Here is an 18474-nt window from a genome sequence, read left to right as displayed (position 1 = left end):
CACACACACACACACCAGAGGCACACTCCATTGTCTCTTGGGACAGACAGATGAACAACAACAGGAGTTATTAATGTAAGAGTTATGTGTATGCTTTGATTTGTAGGACAAAAATAAAAGCGTATTAAAGTACTCCACACCAAGATCACAGAAGTTTTCAACTGATCCACAAGGATCGGGTGACCTCATCACAGAGTTCATGCCACCCCAATGTGCTGACTGGTGTCTTCCAATCAAGTCGCCCATGTGCAAAATCATCGATTGATGGGTGGCTTCAGAACTGTCAGCCACTGTGATGTGTCTGTTGCTGCTGCTACCTTGGCTCATTGCTATGGCTATTCTTGCGCTTTCTGCCAGCAGCAACAAGGTTACATTGATGTTAGGCCTTGTGTAGCAGGACCATAGGATCAGCCTGCCAGGCAAGACCTTGCCGTTTCTCTTCTTACGGGTGCGGGTGAGTGCTTTGTAGTCAGCATATTTTTGCCCTGGGAAGGCAGGATTTTGTGTCTCAAAATCAAACCTCCTTGCTGACTAAGCAATGGTGTTGCCTTTCCACGTCAACAAAAAGGTGATCTCTGCAATACAGAATCTTTTTGTTTTCAAGAGCATACTTTCAACTCAGCTCCATCCACTTTCTCAGCTAACACAGGAACATGCTGAGTTTTGATAGGCACCGCTGGGGATTTTTAAATATCTTAATATATGTACCATGATTAGGCACTAAGGAAAGGCAGATGATGAATGTTTATAAATCCGACATCTAATCAAACTCTCAAGTTAGAAGTGAGCATTCCCTCCCACCCCCTGCCAAAAATAAAAAAAATTAAAAACCACTGCCTTAGGGATGCTTCATCACCAACACATTTGTCTAGTCAAAGATTCCAAGCTGCTTTGCATAATTCCCCAGAGTGAAAAAAAAACCAAGCAACTCCTATTTCAGCTGCTCTGGAGTTTCCCCTGCCTTTTCCAAGGCACAGAACCACAATCAAGCGGTACTGAAGAGTTCCATAAAAAGAACCACATCCATCTGCTTTTGTGGGGACAGATAAACTTTGCTTCCAAACTCTACATCTAATCAAGTCACCCTTGTTTGAGATAAGAAGGGATTCTCTTTGATTGAAAGCCATTGGCGATGATGTTATGTGACTTGGGAGGGGTTTTTATTTTATTTTTACACCTTCCACTGAAGCAGAGAAGAGGCTTGCCCAACCCTTCAGTGCATACCAGCAAGTCCCTTTGGAGTTCAAATGGAGTCACTCAAAGATAAGCAGGCATAAGATAAGCAGGCTTAGTTTATATTATTTAGGCGTAGTGCACCTGAACACTGGACCAAAAACAAATGAAGCATTTTTTTAGCAACCTGTTGCCCAAAGAACGTTGCTTCCCATCTAGCTCAACAAAAACTGAACATCGAAAGTTCTCCAACTGAACTTAGAAAGTTCTCCAATTTCTAACAATGTACAAAATGTAGCATTAAGGCAGAAGGCTGCCCTTCATACAGTTTAACAAAGCAACTCTATGCATGTTTACATGGAACCAAATCTCCCTGTGTTCAGTGGGGCTTACATGGAGGGAAGGAGTGCATGGGACTGCACTATATTCAGATGGGATTCAATCACATACCAGCAAATTCAAGTTGCATAATTAAAGTGGATTTGCATAGCAAAATCCACTTCCTAAAAAAGAAAAGGTGGGGGTGGTCAGTTTTGTGATAAGAGTGATGGGAAGATGCACGGGTTTGTGACTGCTCAGTGGAATTTTTATACCCGCAAACAAATGGGAAGGAATGCTGAATAAATTGCCAACATTGTTTCACCTCCCTGCAACTTTGTGCAAACAAATAAGTATCAATGTTCAATAAACAGGTCATATGGAAGGGATCCAAATCTCCCCTAGGAACAGGGATGGTTGCCAGAGGAAATTAATAAAAATAAAAATTATTATTCCTTGGACTTACTAGTCATGGGGGGGGGTGCTTTAGAAGGAAGAGCTCAACGAAATGCTTAAGGGCAGGAATAATGTTCCTCTCTGGTAGTTTCAGTGCTGGTCTCTTCTTCCTGAGGAAGGACACACTGTTTTCCTGTAAGGAAGTGGGCCTTTGGGAATGCACTGGTTGCTGTTGGCAGGAGACATCAGCCACTTGGCTACATAACTAGGCTACAAAGCCTCCCAAGTGTCGAAGGGAGCAGAAAGCCAAACTGGAGCAAACTTTCCATTGCAACCCTTCCTTTGTAGCCAGGATTGCTTATCACAGAAGGGCACCAGCATCACTTTGCTCAGCGCAGTGCAAGGCAGGGGGCTTGCAACATCCCGGCAGCCAAGTTCAGCTGGATCAAACAAGCTAGCTGGGTTTATCGGGACACTTTACGCAGCACAAACAGACCCCAGATTCCCTGGAAGTGTTTCGTTTCTGTGCAATTAGACCCTCGCAAGGCCGGGTGTGCACGTCTATTTCGACATGGGTACATGTGGCCGGAAACGGCTTCCCAAGGCGGCGAGATGAGCGCGCTCATCACACGTGAACAACGACCTGCGTCCACAAGAGTTTTCCTGCACGGGGTGGGGGAGAGACCTGCTTGCTCACGCGCCCCGTCCGTCATTCTCCGACGACGCGGGACCGGGGCTGCAAAGTGACAGCCGGCACACACCAGCACCTCCTTCCCCTGCCAGAAGCGGCGGAGGATGTTTGTACAAACGCGGAGCTTTTCTCAGCACTTGTTGCCGAACTCTCCCTCCCTCTCTCTCTCTCTCTCTGCCCCTGCTGGGCAGAAACCGGCTAGCAGCGAGTTGGCTCTGCGAGCCCCAAACATTCTCAAACTCGAGACGGGAGCCGCCTCTTCCGCTGATCGCCCGCAGCAATAACGGGGAAGCGAAAGGCGAGGATGCACGTGGAGCCGCCATCCGGGGGCCCGCCCTAAACCGGTTCTCCCCCCCCTGTGTGTGTGTGTGTGTGTGTGTGTGTTGCATGGACGGCGGGGACATAACAGCAACAGCCCCACATCCCCCCGCGCACTGCCATTTGCATGAACACTGCCTAGAATCACCAGCCAGCTCCCTCCATCCTCCCCAGCCGACAGCACGTCGGAGTCGCCCCCTCGGGAAGCCCAGGGCGTCCGTCAGCTGCTTCCAGCCAAGCACCGGTCGCTGCTCGCCTGGGCTGAGGGCAGGCGAGATCCCGGTCCCCGATCCTGCCCCGCGAGCAGAGGATCGGCCGCGCGGGAAAGGAAAGGGAGTCCGCGCCCTCTCTCTCTCTCCTTCTCTTTCCCCTTACAAGGGCAATGGGAGTGTGGGGAGCATCCGCCCTGGAAAAGCAACAGCTTCCCCACCCACCTCGCAGCCGGCGGAGGCCCAGGCTGGCCAAGCGCGGATCCCTTACCTTTTTGCGCGCACTCAGCAGCAGGCGGTTTTAAGGTGGCGATAGATCCCGAGGCAGCATTAAAACCAAAAAATAAATAATAAAAAAGAAGGGAGGCGGAGAGATAGCGGTAAGCAGCAGCAGCAGCCAGCCGGCTCAGTCACGCTGCAGAGGCGGGGAGGGGAAAGGGGCGGGTTCGAGCCTGGGCGCTCAGGCACCGCCAAGGAGGGAAAGAAGGAAGGGGGCGCGATCTCCGGCTAAATTGTGGGCTGACTGTGACGTAACAATCGCGGCGGGAGACAAATGGGAAGAGCTCTGGCGAGAAGGGGCGTTGTGACGCCACGGGGGCTGGGAGAGGGTTAGGGAGGTACAATGGAACGCTCGGCCGGGGGAGGGAAGGCGTGAATGGGGAAGGTTAGAGCCGCCGGGCAGTGCCAGCGCCTGACCTTGAGGCTAGGCTCCTGTGCATATTTGCATGAGCGCAGTTGGCAACAACAAGCCCGTGTTGGTGCATATTTCTGTGCGGGCGAGTGTCCGCCCATAGGGCTTCCTCCCAAGTAAGGCTGATGTGCTTCCCATGCAGAGCTAGCCGCGTTTAAAAGCGCGTTTAAAAACTCCGGATTAGGCTGCGCATAGGAATGAGACCGCCGCCGTGGGTCTCCTGGTTTCCAAGCAAACGCGCACGGCTTTTCCTCTCCTCTCCTTTAAGATAAATCCTAAGGCTGCGAGCCGCTGGGACATCCAGGGGAAACCCCGAGTTAATTGTGTGGAGGCAGAGTTCTGAATAAACGCCCGAGACTGCGCTCTAAACCTCCCGCGGCATCTGGCGACAGCTCCAGGGGCTCGGGCGGTGAGGAGCCTAAAAGTTTCCAACTTTTGGAGGGGGATTAGCAGCTCATAATAACTACGAAAGGGCAGAGGAAAGCAAAAGCAAAGCGACACCCTCTTGAAGCGCCCGCGGATCCTAACTAACTAAACAAGCTTACTTGGCAGCGCTGAAGGGCGATTTTTTTTATTTTATTTTTTGCACCGTCCTGCTTCGCCTAGGATCAGACGCGCGGCATAGGCTGAGCGGAGCGCTAGCAGGGGAGACAACCGAGTTGAGCGGTCCTGTGGAAGTCAGAGGCCGGCCGGCGGGGTAGGCGGACCCACACGACAAGTGGGGAAAGGGGAGGGCGGAGAGTTGAGGAAGGGGGGGGGAGTTGGAGGCCAGATTCCGCCACTGGAGTGCGGAGCTATTCCGAAGCAGCTGGCCGATGGAGCAAGGGGATGCTGGTCGCCTGGAAAGCGCGCAGGTTGCGTAAAGCCTTGCTCTTCACATCCCCCCCTTCCACCCGGTCCCTTCCACGCTGGCTGCAGCCTTGCCCTTCGGCCCCGTGGAGATTGGGGGGGGGGCGCTGTCGCCCTTGAGTTCCCAGTTGGGACAGATACCTGCGGGGAGGGGGCAGGGAGGAAGAGCGAGACTTCGCTCCCCTTCCTCCCCACCCCGCCTGCCGCCGCCGCACCTCCTCCAGAGCGGAGGGCGGGCCCGGGCTGACTTCGCTTGTTTCTCCAATGCGCTGCACACCCCAGCCCGCCGCTCACCCCATTTACCCGGCGGCGGAGGTGTCCAATCGGAGCGGCGAGGGGGAGGCGCCTCGGGATTTCGGGTGGGGGGATTCGAGCGCGCTGACCCGGCCACCCGGCACCCGGTTCAGCGGACTCTGGGGCGGAGCGGGGGAATGATGTGGATTTTGGCTAAGGGCGTTTGTGGTGCCTGAGAATGAAATAGCTTTAAAGCAACAAAACTACACCCCCCCACACACACACTTTTTTTTTTTTTTGCATTTCCTGCTTTTGCAAAGCCGGTGCCCCAGAGGGCACCGATCCGTTTCAAACATTCTGTGCAACGTTCACAGATGTCACAAAAGTTGGAGGCGTTCACACGTGCAGTGAAAAAGTCGTTGCCTCTTCTGTGCCCCCAACGACGCATCTCTTTTCAGTTGCGCTGTTCAGGAGAGATAAGGAGGAGGGCTCTTGCGTACTTTTACCACCACAACCAAGAGCCGAATGAGGAAATGGAACAGAATATCCTCAGAGTCAACTAAGCCCCAAGGCCTGACATGGCAACACTCACTGCACAATTCAGACGAGAATCCTTCAAGCAAGAGAACAGAGCGGCTTGAAAGCTTCTTTTCTATCCTAGGACTCAGGGCGGGTTATACAGTGGCAGGGTTTGCCACCTTTTTCTGGGCCCATGGGCACATTTGCAAGCTACAGAAACTGTTGTGGGAGTTGCCTGCATGCTGCAAGTGTCCCCTCCCATCTGCAAATCTCTCCCCCCCCCCAAAAAAGTTATTGGCTCCTATTGGCTGTAGCTCAGTGGTAGAACATCTGCTTTGTCCCAAATTCAGTCTTCAGCATTTCTGGGTACAGCTGGGAGAGACTCCTACCAGAAAGCCTGGAGAAGCGCTGCCTGTTATTGTAGATAATACAGTGGTACATTGGGTTGCATATGCTTCAGGTTACAGACTCCGCTAACTCATAAATAGTACCTTGGGTTAAGAACTTTGCTTCAGGATGAGAACAGAAATTGTGCTCCGGTGGCGTGGTGGGAAGCCCCATTAGCTAAAGTGGTGCTTCAGGTTAAGAACAGTTTCAGGTTAAGAAGAGACCTCCGGAACAAATTAAGTATTTAACCCGAGGTACCACTGTATTGATGTCATGGTGTGGCTGGATGCAGAGGAGTGGTAGGAGGCCCCTAGCTGGGAAACCACTAAGGGAAGAAGGCTCAGAGCCTGGGGAGTGGTGGTGGGGCAACAGGCAAGTGGCAGTAGACTGGAAGGAGGAAGTGTCAGAAGTAGAAGAGGTGACAGGGTTTAGTGAACAGGAAGAGGCTGTGACAGTTCAGATTCTGACTCTGAGTTTCAAGTGGAGGCCAAGAGGCAGTGTGGAGACAGGCTGCAGAAGAATCCAGGGAGTCTCTCCCACCTGCTGCAACCAGCTGCCTTCCCTTCAGGTCCCCTTGAACTCACAGAGAAAGGAAGCAGACAGAGCAGAGGGTGGTTCTGCACAGACGCAGCCTGGGACTTCGTGGGAAAGGCCCTGGGGAGGAGGAGTCCTAGGGGGTCACTGGGAAGGTGGGGACCTTCAGTCCTCGCAACTGCTTCATCAGGACAAGACCTCCAGCGTGGTGTAGTGGTTAAGAGCGATAGACTCGTAATCTGGTGAACCGGGTTCGCGTCTCCGCTTCTCCACATGCAGCTGCTGGGTGACCTTGGGCCAGTCACACTTCTCTGAAGTCTCTCAGCCCCACTCACCTCACAGAGTGTTTGTTGTGGGGGAGGAAGGGAAAGGAAAATGTTAGCAGCTTTGAGACTCCTTTGGGCAGTGATAAACGGGATATCAAATACAAACTTCTTCTTCTTCTTCTTCTCCTAGAAAGAGGCCACTAGGCCAGAACTGTGGTTGTTTCCTTGAATAAAGAGTTAACTTCACTGGCCTGGGGTGAGTTACTGCTTTGCTGGTGGCCTGCACCTGACTCCAGCCCTGACAATGGAGTCAGATGGGCCAAAGCCGCTTCTTCTGTTCTTATGCAGGTGCCAGGGATAGCCTCTGAGGGTGTATGAGCAGGCACCATACTGGAGACCTATGCAATATGCATAGACCCATCACTACCTTCACAACCGTTATCTGTGGCTCGGTCAACATCACCCAGGCCACTTGAGGGTAAAGATTTTAATCTTGTGCAAACATAGCCATCTCCAAAACTATCTCTCTGTTATAAAGCTTTGCTGACTCCTAGGAAATCGAAGGGACAAAGTCTCCAGCCTGCCCTGCAAGAAAAGGGCAGGGGACCAAAGGGGATATGTGGTGCTTACATAATGTCATGCTTTTTTAACCTCACTTTTAAACCCTCCAAAGTTTGGCTGGCCAAAAGCACTGATTAAGCACAGAAAGACCTTTTAGGAAGGAGGAGAGGGAGGGGGGAAACCTCCACTGGAGTTCCATAACAAGTGGAGCCATTGAGGATAATGCTGTTCAGTGTGCCCTTTTCGTCCACAAATCGTGCCTAGATGAAATGGACTTGTTAGAAGTCTCAGCTTCGTGGATCTTAAAACTACTGATGGAAGGAGCCCTGCTGGATCTGATCAAAGGCCCATCTAGTCCAGAGTTGCATCTCCCACTGTAGTCAGCCTGATGGCTATAGGAAGTCCAAAGTATAGGAGCCAACTCATAGGGGTTGAGGTCCCTTCAGGCCCCCCCCCCAATAAAAGATTTGAGGGAGCTCCCCAAAGGTGATGGGCATTGCCATTCAAATGGTGTGCATGTGCACAGTGGAAGTACCGGAAAGGGTTACTTCTGGGTTTTGCCGCTTGCACATGCGCAGATGCTCAACATGATGTCATGCGCATGCGTAGAAGCGGTGAATTGTGACCCGCAGACACAGGCGCAGGTTGCGTTCTGCTCATGTTGCGAACGGGGCTCCAGAATGGATCCTGTTCGCAACCAGAGGTACTATTACAGTATACAGTGGTACCTCTGGTTAAGTACTTAATTCATTCTGGAGGTCCGTTCTTAACCTGAAACTGTTCTTAACCTGAAGCACCACTTTAGCTAATGGGGCCTCCTGCTGCCGCCGCACCACCGGAGCACGATTTCTGTTCTCATGCTGAAGCAAAGTTCTTAACCCGAGGTAATATTTATGGGTTAGCGGAGTCTGTAACCTGAAGCGTCTATAACCCGAGGTACCACTGTACTAAAGGAATGTATAGAACTGTCTTGTTGCAACCTGCAGGGGGAGTAGAGGGATAACCGTACTATGCTATGCTATGTATCTACCGGTATATCAAACAAACAAACAAACAAACAAACAAACAAACAAACAAATTATTAAGCGTATGTAACCCGAGGTACCACTGTATAGCCATCAGTCTAGTATCCTCCCTGAATTTGCCCTGTACTAAATTACTTTTGGTGCCTGGTATTGTCACCTGCGGTTATTCTGTGCAGGAGTCCTGCCCCTTCTGAGATTTCTTGTTTGATGCTCTGCTGTCTTTGATTTACAGCACAACACCGTCCCCAGAATGTCCTCCCCTGTCCTTCTAGAGGAAATAGTAGTCTCTTCTACGTATTATGGCATGCGTTTTTTAGGTAGAATTTATATGTAAAAACCAACACCTTCAATTATGCCAGAAAGGGGACAGAGAGTCAGCACAGATGTGGAGCTTCTGCCTCTGCGCTTCAGCTGTGGCTTCTGGTTAGCCATCAGGGAAGCTTCATAGACAGCATGTGGCAGTCGAAGAACAAATGGGGGCTTGGGGCTTGCTGGTAAACAGAGATTGCAGCCTTCAAGGGTAGCCAGTGTGGTACCCTCCAGATGTTGGACTACAACTCTCATCATCCCTGACCATCTTGTCTAGGGCTGGTGGGAGTTGTAGTCAACAACACCTGGAGGCTACCTCTTTCTCAAACCATTGGTTCATCCAGCTCAGCATTGTCTATGATGAATAGCGATGACTCTCCAGGGTTTCAGACACTGAGACACTTCCAGCCCTATCTGAAGATATTGGAGACTGAGCCAGGGACATTATACATGCCAAAGCAGAGGTTCTACCACTGAGCTGCGGCCATTCTGTTGAGAGGTGATTGCTACATCTTGGCTATAAAAATGGCATCAGTGTGACACTGGCTACACTTTGCAGCTGGGAATTTGATCTCTGAAAGAACTGTGGCCAGTCCAGATCATACCATCTGTAAATTGGCTATCTACAAATTATGTCGGAGCAGGATTTGCACAGATGCTGTGAGTGATAGCAGCAGCTGCCCTTTTCTCCCACATTGCGAGTAAGTTAAGAGGATTTAAAACAGTGTGACCTTCAGAACTGATATTTGCCGCGAAGACATTTCACTTATTTTGGAGACTCTCTAGATATGTGAAATAAATTAGTACTGATGGAGTATTTCCATTAGCACTGCAATTATGAAGTGCCCTTCAGAGTCAGTTCTTAGGCACACTCTCTCAATCATGTCTCCCGGCTTGATGAAGTTAAATTACATGTTGGTGGGAGTCCAGGTTTTATCTGCCAGATTCTATATTGGATTGGAACGATCATTAGAGAGCTCTTCATTAAATAAGCAGACTTTGCTACGGAGGATTTTCGGCAGAGGCTGTGATCTTGTGACCCTTGAAACCCAAAAAATAAACACTGTTGTGGTTTAACTTGCCTTTCACTGGAAAATGCCATTGATTCAGGTTACCCTTGATTCACAGCTCTGTATACGCACCAACACATACTTGGGACTTTCTAATTGATTTCAGTGGACTGGGCAGTACTGTGTAAAAGACAGGCTCATGCAAAAACGCCCCGTCCACTGAAGGAGATCTATCAGCTGCTGATGGGCACACTGGGGAAGAATGGTCAAAAGAAATCATAGGACCTGGATGAGAAATGGGGTTTCCTGAGATGACAGACTGGGTGCATAGGTGATTGTGCAAGTTTTCTTTGTGTGTCTCTTTCTTCTCTTTCTAACGCAGGGGCCGCAAGTGCTGTATAGTGGTACCTTTGGTTAAGTACTTATTCGTTCTAGAGGTCCGTTCTTAACCTGAAACTGTTCTTAACCTGAGGTACCACTTTAGCTAATGGGGCCTCCCGCTGCCGCCGCACGATTTCTGTTCTCATCCTGAAGCAAAGTTCTTAACCCGAGGTACTATTTCTGGGTTAGCGGAGTCTGTAACCTGAAGCGTATGTAACCTGAAACGTATGTAACCCGAGGTACCACTGTACTTGTGGGTCTCATGGTGCCATGGTGCCACCCCCCCTAACTAATCTCTTGGTTATGAGCATGGGTTTCCCCCACCCTCTCAAGAGGACTGATCCATGGAAGGGGGGGGAGAAGTGGGGCCCTTGGTGCCCACACAAAAATCCAAATATTCCCACAGGCCTAAAAAGGCGAAGCTGGAACCGAACGTTCACCACCCTCAGTCATAGCCTATCTTTCTGAATGCATAGCCATTGATGGGCATTCCAGTTGTTGAGACTGAGTTCCCATCCGGCAAGAGCATTAAGATCAGCTAATGGAACTCGGTCGGTTTTGCCATGACCTGAGGATGATTGAAGTTTGTGGCAACATCAAGATGGGTTGTTTTCGCCCCACTGATGGCACCAGTGTTGTGGAGTGCTCTCCCTGCAGAAATACCTGCCTATTGCTGGCTGGCGTTCCACAAATCTCTTTCTTTCAACCATCAATCAAGTGCCTGGTTTAAAACAGGAATGTTTTGAAATTCCTCCTGGAAGGAGAAAGGAGAAGGAGGCACCTCGCCAGGGAGTGCATGCCACAAACGGGACCACCACCAAGGAGGCCCTGTCCCACCCAGATCCAAACCAACTGGGCAGCACCCAGCAGCTGCCAGGGCCTCCCTTCCTGTGATCCTGGAGAAGGTGCTCCTTGGGTCCCAAGCAATTTGAGGCCTTTGTATGCTAGCCCTAACACACTGAATTGGAATGTAACAAGTTACAGCTCCACCGCTGAGTGGTTCCTGCTCCACCCACAAAACAAGGGAATGCCATTCTGGTCTAAGGACAGGTTCCCATTATCCATGAGAAAGGTACTGAAATCTGCCGGTTCACCCAGCAGACACAAAGGAGACCAGCCTGTGTGCATTCCACACAAGTGTTTTGTGACGACCACACAGTCGGGTCAAGAGGAACCATCAGGTGAAAAGGCGAATCCAGGTCTTAATTCCTGTTCTGAATGTGTGACGTCTTCCTCGGTGCCACACAAAGGAAATAAAGTAAAATAAATGCTTCTCTTTGTGCTGTTTTGACTAGCAGCCTAATCGTTCTCCTTGATGTGGAGAAAAGGGATTTTTGAGCAAGATTTTTCTTGATTCTTTGTTCCTTGCTTGGCAGTTATTATACAGAGGAGAGTGCTGAAACCATGGCTTCTATTATGAGATCATAGAACAAGACCAGCTGAGAACAGACTGTCCTTTTGGTTTGTAGAAACCGCCGCTTAATTCGATTGCTTTCCCCCTGTTCCCCAAGCACCTTGTTATTATTATTAATGACAGTAGTTTTGAAAGAAAGTGTCGGACAAACAGCCGAACCCACATCCTCTCCCTTATTTCTTCCTCAGAGAATTAAGATGGAGAAGAAAAATCCCAATCCCTTGGTCTATTCTGGTTCACCCCTGTTCCATGATGGAGAAGATAATCTTCATTACTTCTTTAGATTTCTTATCTGCCCTTTACCATAAGGTCCCAGAATGAATGGAAAAACAGAGAAGTGCCAAAGAAAAGTAGGTTTGGATACAGGCTGTTAGATCCCCCTCCTCAAAATGTGTAAATATAATCATAGTTCACTGGTTTCAGTGGGAACACAGTCAGGGATGGAGGAAGGAGGGTGCGGTGGGTGTGCTTCACCCTGGGTATCACCACTGAGGGGGGTGACAAAATGCTGGGTGGCACTCACCACGGAGCCTGAAGCGTCCCTGAGCCACGCGTCTCTCCTGGGAGAGATGCAGTTGCTTGGGCATGTGCAGGCTCTACGCTGCCCAAACAGTCTGCCCACTGCCTCCCCCCCCCCATCTGTAGGGCAGCTGAGTGGGAGAAGGCAGGCAGACTGTGGTGTGCCCTGCCCTCACCCGCCCCTATGGGCAGCTTGCCCCGCCCTCGCCTCCACCGCTGAACGCAGTGCGGTTTACCCATCTAGCTTCAACGCAGTGTTCATCATAGGACAAAATACACACATGCACATTCCCACTGTTTTTTTCTAGAATACTGGGTGCTGGTACTCACCATGAAGTTTTTACAGTAAGTGCCAGACTTCTTAACATCCAAAAAAAGATGTGCCTGTACTGCGTATCCTTGAGTACCCCCTGGGGGGGAAGCACTAGGCATCCCACCTCTGAGATGCAAACAGACAAGGGTCCCATACAGATTGCTGTTTCCAGCACATCTGCAGGGAATGTACCTTCAAACCACCTTCAATTAGCTTCCTTCTAGGGGTTCAGTGGGTTAAACCACAGAGCCTAGGACTTGCCAATCAGAAGGTCAGTGGTTCGAATCCCTGCAATGGGGTGAGCTCCCGTTGCTCGGTCCCTGCTCCTGCCAACCTAGCAGTTCAAAAGCACGTCAAAGTGCAAACAGGTAAATAGGTACTGCTCCGGGGGGAAGGTAAACGGCATTTCCGTGCGCTGCTCTGGTTCGCCAGAAGCAGCTTAGTCATGCTGGCCACATGACCCGGAAGTTGTACGCCGGCTCCCTTGGCCAGTAAAGCGAGATGAGCGCCGCAACCCCAGAGACGGTCACGACTGGACCTAATGGTCAGGGGTCCCTTTACCTTTAGGGGTTCAGTAGCTAGAATTTGATACTTGCACCATTATAACATCATTCAGAGTCAAGGAACGACTTTCGCTTTGCTTTGTTTTATTTTTTCTTTTATATTTTTTTTAAAACACACAAGCTAAAGAGAGCTGCCAAAGTAGGTGGCAGAATATGGTTAAAGCTCAGTCCACACCTTATTGCTTTCCTGGCTCAAAAATACTGATTCTTCCAGGCCCTGGAAGAATCAGCTTAAAGAGGTAAGGGAAGCTTGCGTAGAAAGGCTCAGGTTGTAAATGCTCAGAAGTGCGGGCTGAGTAAAAGTCTAAAACATGATAGTTCTGATTTGGTTTTTTTAGTCCTTGAGATTGCAATCCTATGCTCTCGATGCTAGGACTAACACTCAGTGGGAATTAGTTCTGAGTAAATAGGTATAGGATTTCACCGTGAATATTTGTTACAATGAGTCATTGCATAAGAATCATGGTGTCAGCTCTCTCCCCAACCCCACTACTGATGCCATTGTATGAAAAAGTAAGGCATTTTTAAAAGACTGAGACTGCATTTTTTAAACAAAGTATCTGGGCCTTTGAAGGCAGGAGCAATTATTCTCCCTGTGCCAATGTCCTCCATGACTGAAGGCACAATGAAAGAACACAAAATGCCTGGACACAATAAATTTATAACTAGCAAAGGACTCACCAGTACTATGGTTTTTCTCCTTAAAAATCTCAGCCTTTTACCTTTTCACCTGCAGCTGTGCTTGGTATCATTGGCTGATCTGCTCTGATGGCACACAGTAAACTTTTATGGATGCCACACCACCATTAGCTATGCTGCTGTGATGTCACAGAAACTCCCTAAGACTTTACTTGGCTGTCACCGATAGCAAGGCTGCTGTGTCCTTGCTATCCCTTCTCTGCTGTTTTCTGCAGAAAGGAATACAAGACATGCAAGTGTTACAAAGAAAGAAATGCAATGCCATTTCTCAAGTTACAGCAATCTAAAACGTTCCCTTTGGAGGAAAACACACACCAAAAATGGGAGAAATGCAAGTCTTCTCACCCTAGTCTGAGAACACACCGTATTCACAGAATCTTTCTTATAAGTAACTTTTCTGTTCTTGAAGCCTCTCTTCCAGGCTCAGCAATCTGTATCATTTTGAGAACTGCCTTGAGTTCAAGGAGGCCTTTGTTTCTCAAAGCCGTTCTGCCAAGCTCAGCAAACTTCTGTCTATGCTGTTAGATACACCTAATCTGAAGGCCCTCCTGGTTCCATCTGTTTTTTACAGGCTTCCCTTGTCAAGCTTGGGCAGGGACAGGCTTTGGTCTTTCGAATTTCAGCAAGGCCAACATTCGTCACCCTCCTGCCTCTCCCCTTCACTACATCCAAGTTGTGATGCCCTGCAACACCTCCTAGGCCTGGCTGTGAGTCTGGAGGAACTGGTCACGATCTGCTTTGGGACATCTGCTGAAGGAAGTTTAGAGCTTTTAAATTTCCTTCTCTCGGCAGGAGATGTCTCGGGGACACACGCTAGGACTCTTAAGTATTTTTTACAGATTTAATGCATTTATAATCTGCACTTCTGCAAAAAAATTAGCAAGACAGAGTACGTGGGAGGATAAAATCAACAAACGATACATAAAGCATAACTAAAAATACCAACGAAACATCAATCAATATCAATCAATATTATATCTATAGATATACTATGTTTTTTATATTTTATGTTTTTATGTGTGTTGGAAGCTGTCCAGAGTGGCTGAGGCAACCCAACCAGATGGGTGGGGTATAAATAATTTGTTTGTTTGTTTGTTTGATATACCGGTAGATACATAGCATAGTACGGTTATCCCTCCACTCCCCCTGCAGGTTGCAACAAGACATTTCTATACATTCCTTTAGTACAGTGGTACCTCGGGTTATAGACGCTTCAGGTTACAGACTCCGCTAACCCAGAAATAGTACCTCAGGTTAAGAACTTTGCTTCAGGATGAGAACAGAAATCGTGCTCCGGTGGTGCGGCAGCTGCGGGAGGCCCCATTAGGTAAAGTGGTGCTTCAGGTTAAGAATAGTTTCAGGTTAAGAACGGACCTCCGGTACTGTAGGCGCAAGCAATGCACACACAGGCGACAATGTGTATTCCCATAGAATACAGAAGCCGTTCAGGGTAGTAAAGCCCTGTTCCTCCACAGTGACTAAGGTGTCAGCCTTGTTTGGCACATGATAACTCAGTGTTGTATAAAGCCAAGTTCTGATTATAAATCCCCAGAGGCAGAGGGTCAGGTGCAGAAAGCCGCATGACTCACCAGGCAAGTCCTAGATCCAAGCACCACAGCAGCACTACTGGCAAGGCCTCAGACGAAGGTGTTAATTGGCCAACGGTCCCTCGGAGCTCTGAGCCAAGTTCTCAAAACGGGGATCAATGGAACAATGAGGACTGTTGATCAGCCTCTGATCCTCCAAAATCGTCTTCTGCTCTCAGCTCTGTAAGACTGGATGCCCGGCTATGGTTTTAGAAGCACAGAACTGCTCCTTTATTTGCTCAGTCACAAAGATTATTTATTTACTTCTGGCAACCGCAATCAATTGTCCTAACGTGCATAATGAACTGGGTGACACTAGAGCTCAACGAAAAACAACCTTATACTGTAAGAGTGACTTTCCTCCCCCCATTTGCAATTGTGCATCCGCAGAGCATCCATCCATCACTCTTGACCAGCATGACAACAGTGTGTCTCCACATCAGTCTGGGGATAGATGTGTCTGTGGTCATCCTTCTGCATCCTCATATGCGCTGGCAGGGGGTTTGTGATGAGGTGGGTGGTCTGATGCAGTTTCGCAGCCAACAAACAATGGAAGCTGGTGGTCTTCTGCACCTGGAAGCTCCCACTTTCTTCCTTACTTTCAGAATAGTTTCGGATCTTCTTCTTTAGGGAGTCTCTTGAAGTATCTGAAAGCAGTTGTAAAATGCCTTCGAAAAAATATTACAGCAGTACCTTGGTACTCAAATGGCTTGCCTCCTGAACGCCACAAACCCGGAAGTAAGGGTTCCGGTTTGCGAATGTTTTCGGAAGCCAGACTTCCGACGTGGCTTCCGCATCGAGTGCAGGAATCTTCTGCAGCCAATTGGAAGCCATGTCTTGGTTTTTGAACAGTTTTGGGAGTTGAACGGACTCCCAGAACGGGTTAAGTTTGAGAACCAAGGTACCTCTATACTTGTTCCAAACCATGTCCAGGAACTGTCATAGTTTAATGGCTCTTGAAAAACAAGGAATGATAATACAATCTGCTCTACTCCAAACATGGCAGGTACTAGCAAGGCCAAGCCTTTGCTAATTACTATTATTATTATTATTATTATTATTATTATTATTATTATTATTATTATTTATATGCCACCCATCTAACTGGATTGCCCCAGCCACTCTGGGCAGCTCCCAACAGAATATTAAAAACACAATAAAACATCAAACATTAAAAACTTCCTTATACAGGGCTGCCTTCAGATGTCTTCTAAAAGTCAGATAGTTATCTGACGGAAGGGTGTTTCACAGGGTGGGCACCACTACCGAGAAGGCCCTCTTCCTGGTTCCCTGTAACTTCACTTCTCACAGTGAGTGAACTGCCAGAAGGCCCTTGGAGCTGGACCTCAGTGTCTAGGCTGAACTACAGGGGTGGAGATACCCCTTCAGGTATACAGGGCCAAGGCCCTTTAAAGGTCAGCACCAACACTTTGAATTGTGCTCAGAAAAATACTGGGAGCCAATGTAGGTCTTTCAGGATCAGTATTATAAGGTCATGGCTACCACTCCCAATCACCAGTCTAGCTGCTGTATTCTGAATTAGTTGTAGTTTCCGAGTCACCTTCAAAGGTTGCTCTGTGACTCAACAGACAAACCCTAGATCTAAGCACCACAGCAGCTGGCTAAGGCTAGCAGGTTAGTAGGAAGCTTCCTGAGCACTATTCCCACTTTGGAGGGTGTTATCCCTATTTTTTACTCGCACACCCACCCACAGAATATGTGGTTCATCATGGGTCCATGCAATGGACAGATGTCCAAAATCTAGCACTAAATCTTGCAATGGTGAACTTAAACCACTGTCCCAGGAACACAAGTTGCCCCCTTTGTACACATTCTTTAAGTAAACATTGCAAATGGAGGGCCCATTTATCTGGGGTTTTTTTTTGGGGGGGGGGAGGCTACAGCTTTGTGAACAGACCTGCTCATTGAGCTCAGTGGAGCTAACAATTTGTCTCACGCATATGTCGCTGCATGCATCAAGCTCATCATCATTCTGTTGAACCTGGGACCAGATTCTATAAGCAAAGTAGATGTTCTACCACCAAACAACAGTCCTTCCCTACATGCTCCTTTGCCCCAAAGGAAAAATTAGGGCAGGCTTCCTCAACCTTGGCCCTCCAGATGTTTTGAGACTACATTTCCCATCATCCCTGACCTCCGGTCCTGCTAGCTAGGGATCATGGGAGTTGTAGGCCAAAAACATCTGGCAGGCTAAGGTTGAGGAAGCCTGCATTAGGGGTTCTTTGAGAGCCATGCACCTGATCTACAGACACCAAGCGCTCACTTTCTGTTCAATGCCAGCTGTACCTCTTTAGCTGAAAATCCATGGCCCAGAGCCTTTTCCTTCCTTGTAACTGCTGCTAGTCCAACCACACTGTTTGTTCCAAGCAATAGGATTACACCAGCCGGTGATTCATGCCAACAAAATCTGGGCAAGTCAGAAGGAAAATGTTCTTATAAGTGGTGGCATGGTTTGTTTATTTTTTACTAAACAAAAAACAAAACACCCCAGCCTGTTCATAATTCCAGTGAGCGGGGGGTGGGGGTGGCAGTGGGATAACAATCACACAGTTAAAAAGATAAAAGCCAACAGGTATGCTTTGTGTTTTAAATCCCCACTGTCTGCCTTGAGCAGCGAAGAATGTTCCCCCCCTCAATACTTTAATCCTCGCTGCATTTTGTGAGGAGGTTTACTTCCTTGTCTGTCATGCAGGTCGAACAGCAGCTCAAACTCCCTCATGGAGTTTGTGCAGGTATTGGTTTCATTTCTTCGTTCTTCTTAGGGAAAACTCCCCCCAAATTATGCATTATAGGGAATCACCAGCGGAACCTTAGAAATGTGGAGAAATGTGGTCAGGCTGACATTTCTGCATGAGCCTACCTGGCTCACACTTCCTCAGAACAATTGGTGAACTGAAGTGCAGCTATGCTTCAAAATTCACCCTTCTCAAACATTACCTCATAAAAAATATTTTTTTGGGGGTGGTGTCCTTCCTTCCTTCCTTCCTTCCTTCCTTCCTTCCTTCCTTCCTTCCTTCCTTCCTTCCTTTTCATTTTTCTTTCTTGTTCCTTTGTTGTTATTCTTTCTTTTCATTGTTATTTTAATGCTCTCAGGTGCCGAAGAAAAATAACTAGGGGAGAATCTTTATGCTATTTGGTCTAAATTCCTGATATACGTCGCTACAACGGAGATGGAACACAGACCCTCCTCCCCATCGTTCAGTTACGTTTGTGGAGAGCGTATATTTTAGAAGATTAGGATAAAAGTGATTTCTCAACGTATTGAATTTGATTATAAAAGATGCATCCAGGGCTTTCCCCCCCAGCTCACCGGAACTCGTTTCTGGCACCTCTCAGGTGGATACCATTGCTATTCTGAAAGAACAAGGGAGAAGTTCATGGTGAGCTCTGGCATGTTTTTTTCTTTAAAAATGCATTGGAGCATCACATGAATTAATATGGGGTATTATCTTTCCTCCTCCTCCCTTCTAGCCATTCCAGTTTTTTCA

General features: G+C 48.4%; 1 protein-coding gene and 1 long non-coding RNA gene across 3 annotated transcripts in view; one reads left to right on the top strand and one right to left on the bottom strand.

The window, feature by feature from the left end:
• ELOVL5 (ELOVL fatty acid elongase 5) overlaps positions 1 to 4480 on the bottom strand; it is a 63627-nt gene extending 59147 nt beyond the window's left edge. The window contains exon 1 of one of the 2 annotated variants that reach the window (XM_082218379.1): positions 4342 to 4480. The gene's annotated coding sequence lies outside the window, so the exon portion shown is untranslated. Of the gene's footprint in view, positions 1 to 3376; positions 3684 to 4341 lie in introns of those variants that run through there. The other variant, XM_082218378.1, reaches the window with a different exon arrangement.
• A 91-nt stretch (positions 4481 to 4571) lies between these two features.
• Positions 4572 to 18474, top strand: part of LOC309529979 — a 34793-nt gene continuing 20890 nt past the window's right edge. Inside the window, exons 1-2 of the long non-coding RNA XR_014218577.1 lie at positions 4572 to 4650; positions 6776 to 6841. This is a non-coding gene — a long non-coding RNA (uncharacterized lncRNA). The remainder of the gene's footprint in view (positions 4651 to 6775; positions 6842 to 18474) is intronic.

The sequence above is a fragment of the Podarcis vaucheri genome (genome assembly GCF_965113315.1).
Source record: "Podarcis vaucheri genome assembly, chromosome: 3".
Taxonomy (NCBI): Eukaryota; Metazoa; Chordata; class Lepidosauria; order Squamata; family Lacertidae; genus Podarcis; species Podarcis vaucheri.
This window is presented reverse-complemented; position numbering and strand designations above follow the sequence as displayed.